Genomic DNA, 7,867 nt, shown 5'->3' with positions numbered 1-7,867 from the left:
TCGGCCCTCTTCGAGATCACTCCAAGGTTCAACAACCCCCTTTGAGATCACTTCGAGACAAAGAGTAGACGACTACCAGCTAGAGTTACCACCTGAGTTACCCACTATGCACAGCGTTTTCCACGCGACACACCCCCGAAAGTGTTTCCAACTTCCTAACTAGCCCGGTCTCTACAAGGACATCGACCACGAGCCATCGACCTCCAGCCCAATATGACCAATGCGAGAGACCCCAATTGCAACCTGGATCAAGCAGGATGTCGTACATGAAGCCACACCATCAAGTACTTCAAGGTTCATTGGGGCACCACTCGGAAGCAGAAGCAGTATGAGGACGTGAAGACTACCCCAGATCCAAGTTTCCGTATTCCTTTCTGCGCCTAGTCTGGGAATCTCGGGGACGAGATTCTTGTAAGGGGGGTAGGTCTGTCACACCCTGATTTTCATGCCACAACACTTAAGCTAATAAATCATGATAAAGTGTGGTTTGACAAAAACTTTTGCATTATTTGGCTTTTATTTGGAGTTGGTTTTCTCTCTGTGTTTTTCTAGTGCTCTTTAAAGTCAACACAACTCCACCTTCTATACTTCATCTCCTTGCCCCAAACTTCTGCCCAATGATCATGCCATGTGTATAGAGCAATATAGTATTTTCTTACAAAAATAATTTGGCCAAAAAGTATTTTCAAAAATTAGTTTTCCAAAAACCCCTGAATTGAGGATTGCACTGCAAGTACTTGATTTAGGGTATGAAAAATATTTCAAAGAGTATATTTGAAACCTATTGGATATAGGACTCCCATAACCCACAAAAATATAATTTTAAAAGTTATTTTCCTATTTTATTTAAAGGCTTTTTCTTTAGGCCAGAAATGGTCTTTAATAGGTTAAAATCATTTTAATGCTTTAAAAATATTTTGGAAAAATTAGGGAGACTCAATGGACATATATTTTCCATATATATGAGTTTCAACATATGGTCATGATCAAAATATTGGACAAAACCCTCGAGAACCATTTCAGCTCATTTCAAATATTGGAAATATTTATATAAGAAATATTCTCAAATAAATCCAAGAAAATTCTATCATGTCACATATGACAGTTTTGATGATCTTGCCAAGTACCATGTCATGGAGAATAGTATAACCCCATGAAACCCTCTCAAAACCACTTCTGTCCTTTTTCAAGTTTGAACATTTTTGCACTGTCAAACATGTCCAAATGATCTCAAACTTGGTGCACATTCTCAAATGGTGTAATAATGCATCTATACCAAATAGCACAAGTTGGAGAGAACGTTATCTTGATCAAAGTACCCAGAACCCTTTCTGTCCAGAACCAAATTTGAACAACTCTACATTGCCAAGTGTGTCCTTTTGATCTGAATTTTTGTGGACATGTTCAAATACTCAAATGATGACACTACACCAAGTGGTGCATCAAGGAGAAGTGATTTTCTCAACTAGATCTACATAAGTTCATTTCTGCTAATTTCTAGGGTTTACAAAAGTTACATTGTGAACTTTGCCAAAATAAGCTCAAAATGGGTGTAAGGCCCTAATTATATGTGCAATTTCACCCTGTGGAGTCTCCTGCTAAATGGAGTTCATTTTCTTAACCAAACAAGCATCAAACACCTTCTACCATTTTACTAAAACCCCTGTTTTGACCTCTTCCACTCTTCTCCATAGCCTCCACTTTTTACCACAGCCCCTCCTAGACCTCTTCTACCTCCAGTAGCAATGGCTGCATCTCAGATCAATAATTGAGGGGTGAAACCACCTCTTTTACCTCTCTGGACAGCCCTTGCACCCCTCTTCCTCACCTCCCTCCTCACTCCAGTGGCCACCCAAGGCATCCAAGGATTTCCCCACATTCTTTACTCCTCAATAGAGCTACCAGACATGCTTGGCCGTGCCCACTTTACTCCTCCCGCACTGTAGCCGCCCCCTGCCAACCACCTCCGGCCACCTCGGCTCTCCCCCTCACGCCAGCCGATGCTCCTCGACGTCCGCAGCACGCTACGCCTCTGTCCCCCTCCTCCCTCTCTCTCTCCTGCCCCTGCTCGCACGCGCACCGGCCGGCCGAGAGCTCCAGTGAGCGAGCTCACACGCGCGGTGTCTCTGACCCTTCCCTGCTCCCTCTCTTCTCCCCCCTGGGCGTAGTCGACCCCCACGAACACCCTAGACTCGGCGCAGCACCCTCCCAAGGCCCGTAGCGACGAGCATGAGCTCGCCGGCGCACGAGCCCACGGTGGACCGCCGCTCGCCTATATAAGGCATCCCCGAGCCCTCCTCTCGCCACCACTCGTCCCCTCCCACTCCAAATAGCCCCACTGGGCCTCCCGTTCATCCCCAGATCCGCCCAAGCTCGAGATCAAGCTCGAGCCCCGCCGCTTCGGGTCGTCGTCGATCTCGTGGTACAGGCCTCCTTTGCCCCCTCTCTCTCTCTTGATCTGGAACCGCCTCACCTCACTGATCCATTCCCCTCTTTCTCCCGCTCCTATTGCAGCTCGGAACAAGCTAACCAGGCTCCTCCCGAGGCCCTTCCACCGGCTTCCTCGTCGCCGGCAAACCCCTGCACTCCGGCGATCGCCTCCACCTCCACCCGAACGGCTACTACGCCCTGACCAAGCCGGTGCCCTCGGATCGCCTCGCCGTCGACCACAGCGACGCCGGTGAGCTCGCCCCCCTCTCTGGCCCGAGGTTGAAGACGACGGCCGTGGGGCCCGTCAGTCAGCCTCACATACTGACGGGTGGGCCCCACCCGTCAGGTTTAAAACGCACGCACGCACGAACCGTTTCGCTGCGACAGCTGAAGGCGTATTTTGCCTTTACGCCTTCGACGTGGCAGCCTCGCGCGGGCTGAATCCCCTCTGGGCCTGCTGCACTGTGGCCTTTCTGGCCCAGTGGCACAGTGCCACTTTTCTTTTCCTTTCTCTGTCTGTTTTATAAAAATTCCACAGGATAAAATATTTATCCAAATGGAATAATTCCAACTACTAAAATCTTAGAATAATTCCACCTATTTATTGATGTAATATTCATGCACATCCATCACACTGTAATGTACTATTCAAATTTAAATTCAAATTTGAGCATTTATGTTCCCCTCTGAAAATCCATTTCTCCTATTCTGCTACTGCAAATCCAAAACTAGGAATTTTCCACTTCTTAGTTTTCACCCTAGTATTTAGCAAAAATGAGTTGACATTTTTCTAAGCACTTTGGTTTTTCTGTTTTATTATTGCCTTATTTTTCTCGTTATTAATTTGCGATGATAGATTGTGTTACTGACGAAGGAGTTGGACCAGAAGACTTTGAAGACACAAAAGACTTTGTTGAGCCAGGCAAGCAGCCCTTTGACCATGTCTAAGAAACCCCTTTTATGCATGTCATATGGCACTTTTATTGCTTGCATCGAAGTCATGATAAAATGGTGACCACTTGGGGTGGTTTGCCTCCGTTGCTTTTCTCGTTGGCACTTGCATGATGCATGACCCTACCTTTCTATGAGGGTTATGCCGGTGGGTGCAGATAGGATGCTAAAGTAGTGCTACACAAAAAGGGACAGGAATATGCATGGATATGGAGACAAAGTATTTTCAAAAGATTTTTCAAAAACACCATCGGGTGCCACTTATGCCCGGGGGAGATGATGAGTTGGGTAACCACTTGATGACGAAGTGGTGTACCGAGGCAAGTGTGTGTGTTGTTTCCAAAACGGATTGGTTTAACTTGCGACCGCTATTCCAACCTTACATGCGCAACCACTCTACCCTTATATCGGAGAGGGCATTATTGATTACCTAGGCCGATACTAGCTTGGAGCCCGCATTACTAGTGACAGGGGAGAGTTGGTGCTCTCTCTCGGGACGGGGTCGTGCCAGGTAGGGCGGCCATGACTGTTTTTACAGGGCACCAGATACACCGTTGCGTCCCCTCTCGGATGTTACGATCTCGAGTGAGTCTCGTACGATGTACATCGTGAGGATACGGAACAACGAGTGGAATCCTTGTTAGTGTCGTCTAGGGAAAGATAGTGATCGAGTGCTTACCCCGCGTACTTGAGGTATCGTGGGTCGTGGATGACACGGAAGTTCCCCGGATCTTGTGGGTAAAGTGTGCAACCTCTGCAGATTGTAAAACTATTGGAATAGCCGTGTCCACGGTCAAGGATAGTTGGGTAACCGCTCTTGGGCTACGTCCACATGTTTACAAACCAGTGTGTGTGTTTGGATAAGTAGGAAGATCTACTTGGGTCAAGTCAAAGGACTTGACATGATTGAGTTGGGTTGATGCCCACTCTATTTATGTTGATATCTGTAACCTGTCCTCATGGTTACTTGAATTCTCCTGATGCATGTCTTACAAGTTGTTGAACATGTCATTGCACTCAAAACTAGCTTTCTGCAAAAATTTACCTATATCATGCATTGTTGTATCTTGAACCAAAACATGGGTTGCTTGCGAGTACATTCAAAGTACTCATTGGCTTGCCACTGGTTATCTTATTGGCCAGGCATGAAAGAACATGATATGATGTAGAATACTTCAGTGACGAACATGCGAGCTAGGACGCTTCCCAGTCAGAATGCATGTAGGGTTAAGGCAGATGGCATGGGTCCAAGTTATCGACGAAGATTTCCGCTGCGATGTTATACTCAAGACTCGACCATAATGGTCCTACTTGTGTAATACGGTATGTATGGATGTAAGACTCTTGTTATTCAGCTTCTGTGTCACTACACCACGCACCAGAATTCCCTACCGATGTCTGTTGGAAAAAAATCACTATTGCCGACCCACAGTCTGGCAGGAAAATTTCTAACGGACCATGGGTCGGGAAACCTGCATACACCGACCTGTAGTCGGTCGGGAATACTGTAGCATATACCATCTAACGATCGGTCGGGGATTCTGTTATGGCCTATGGAATGTCGGTCGGTAAATCACCCCCACCAACTTTCGGACGCTAAATGGGCATCGCCCGTGAATAGCTAAAAAAGTAGCGCCAAACCGGCCCAACCCGCGAATTTTCCACCCTCAGAATCACAAGGATGCTGCCGCCCTTTGTTCCCCACCCACAAAATCCCTAGCTTTCCTGTTGTTCCCCACGCACGCCGCCGCCCCACGCCGGCCAATCCCCATGCCTCCCACCGCCGCCCCATGTCGTCGGGGGCTACCGCCGGTCTATCCCACTATCGCCCCATGCCGCCCTGCCTCTGCATCACCATCCCACGCCGCCCTTCCTCTGTAGCACCGCCCCACACGATGCCCCGTCCCCACAGCCCCGCCCAATTCCGACATGCCTCTCCACCGTCGGCTCCACACCTCGGGCTCTCTCTCCGGTTGGCCGCCTCTCTCCAACCTCCCTGGCCCAACCCCCCATCTCCATCGTCCAGCTCATGAAGACACACGCAGTGGCGGTGGCGGCGAAGATTTGGATCTGGGCCGCGTGTGGCTGGGTAAGGACATCCCTCTCTGTCTTTGGCTGGGCAAGGGCATCGATGCGGCTGAGGTACAACTCCTTCCTTGCCGCATCAATTTTTTTGTACAAAGTTTGTTAAGAGATGAACTTGGAGTGAAGGAGTTCACCGTGGTTTTTGGGTGGAAGACTCTGTTATTTGCCCCGTCAGTACTCTGTTGGTAGACACTGTTTATGTAGATTCAATTTTTATTACAATACCGAGTTATGTTAGATGGAAATAGATTTATGTTAGATTTATTTTTTATTACAATACTGAGTTATGTTGGCATCCTACAGCTTCTTTGTCAAAAATTGTGAAAATAACTAGGTTCTCTTGAAAACGAAGCTTCTTTGCAGCACCAATGGATGTGTTTCTAGTGTCTGTGTTGCTCCAGCTGATCACATTTATTGGTTGAGTTCATGAGAATGGCGCGTAAGCATACTGCCATCCAACTACCCAAATACTTGCTTAACTTTTTCTTACTGAAATCTTCACCATGTCAAATTTCCTTCAATGCCAAGTTCAAATATTGTGAGGAAACATTTATGGTATAATAATCACTGCTGCTATTGAAACGATGCATTTGACCTGACTAAACAGCGGCAAGATGTCATCCATGAGGTGGGGTAATATAACTGGTGGCTCAAACTTACTTTTATAAATATGGGCCAAACAATGGATTGAAATAGAATGTAGCACAAGACTCGCTGTTCTCTTTGTACATGTGACCTGACTTTTATCTCTCATTTTTTCTACAGGTAGAACAGAGGACAGATGCTGGTAACGTTGAGCTGACAAAGAGAAGTAGCAGAATATTTGCTATGCCACTGTAGTGCATAAGGTGTGTGGAGTGTCCAGTGTTTATTTTTCTTTTAGTATATTGTTTCTTGATGTAGTACCTCATAAGTCTTGTGTACCATCCTCTAATGTTTTGTACAGCAGTAGATGATTGAGTACCTCATTAGTCAGTAGATGGTCTATGGTCATGGTTGATTGCTTGCTTCATTGATTGAAGATTCATATTTTGATCCATGCTGCCCCTAATGTGTTTGAGGACTAAGATTCACATTAAGTGTCATTTTATAATGCTATGACTAATGGTAACTAAAGGTGATTGCTCATCATCTCTGCTAATTTTCCCTAAGTTTTCAATTTTCTAGTTTATATGGGCTATAATTTTACTTTATCGGTATTCAGTTTTATTAAGTCTTTTAATTTGTCTAACACTTCGGTTTATTTTTCTTAAATTTTTTAGTTTCTTTGATCTAGCTATTCTCTTTCATTTTCTCTTTGCCGAGTTTCTCCTTTTGAGTTTCTTAGTCATATATCTCACTCCCATTCATAGCTACAGTGAGTTGTTCTTTTTCCCATAGGCAGCGTGCTGATGTTGCTTCATTACTTCTCCATAGAGCATGGGGAGCTTTTATCGTTCTTGGATTTCATAAAATAGAAGAGATGACAGAAATGGGGTGGGAGGTATGTGGAAACAGAGCTTCTTACTTGTGGTAGTAGACGACTAGGCAGTTCATGCAGGTCAGCCCTCAACACCTGACTCCCTTGATCGGTGTCTTCCTCTTCTCCACTCATCTATAGAAGTGAGCCCAACAAATACTATTTTTGGCTGAGGCTAGAATCTTGCACCGGAGCATAAAACGTTTAGTTGTTAAACATGTTTCTGTAACAAGTGAGCTATCCATCCTGACCATGTAGGAGTAACACATTAACTGATGGGTGGTGCTTTCAGGCTCTGGAAACATTACTTGATGTCTCTGTACTCTGGTATGGGATGGTGCACTTTTAATGACGAAAAGAATGGCACGCACTCCAAATATCTTCCTAGAAAGTGGATTAACTGAAGAAGAATCTACTACAGGTATTAAACAGAGTCCACACCGGGTGTTAGCTTTGCACAGTTACAATTTGTGCTCGTGTTTTTCAGTGTGAATCACCTGTATTGATATTCTTGCTGAAATTTCAGTTAATCTTAATTGACTCCTGCATACATTAACAGCTACCAAGTTCATTAATAAATATGTAGTTCTACAAACAGCCTGGGATTAATAAATATGTTGACCTGATTTTTTAGCTGCAGAAGTTGTTGCCAAAAAGTCTAATGGCAAAGTAAAATGGAACCTATTTAGCTTTGTTCTTCATTTTTATGTCCTAGTGCAACTTGAGAGAACAAGCAATATTAAGTGACCTTGCTATTTACTTCTGACTGGCATACATGACTACATGTAGTTCACCAAAACAATCTTCAGTTTTCCTATTATTTTTGTGATACAAAAGGAATACATGTATACTTCATAATGTTCCCTTGTTAAATCATATCGTAACATCATGTTCTATTATTTCCCAGAAGTAAGATCTGGTTACAATCAATCTGAAAGGCAA

The 7,867-nt window shown here is 45.0% G+C and overlaps 1 long non-coding RNA gene across 3 annotated transcripts; it reads left to right on the top strand.

The window, feature by feature from the left end:
• The first annotated feature begins 5,038 nt into the window (after window positions 1–5,038).
• LOC125522803 lies at window positions 5,039–7,867 on the top strand. Of its 3 annotated transcripts, XR_007289970.1 has the most exons (5): window positions 5,039–5,523; window positions 6,232–6,314; window positions 6,883–7,006; window positions 7,218–7,346; window positions 7,833–7,867. It is a non-coding gene; the product is annotated as an uncharacterized LOC125522803 (long non-coding RNA). The 3 variants fall into 3 exon arrangements; XR_007289969.1 differs by having other exon boundaries at window positions 6,883–7,346; XR_007289971.1 differs by having other exon boundaries at window positions 6,847–7,346.

The sequence above is a fragment of the Triticum urartu genome, chromosome 7 (genome assembly GCF_003073215.2).
Source record: "Triticum urartu cultivar G1812 chromosome 7, Tu2.1, whole genome shotgun sequence".
Taxonomy (NCBI): domain Eukaryota; kingdom Viridiplantae; phylum Streptophyta; class Magnoliopsida; order Poales; family Poaceae; genus Triticum; species Triticum urartu.
The sequence above is the reverse complement of the archived record's forward strand: the minus strand, read 5'-3'. Positions and strand labels throughout refer to the sequence as shown.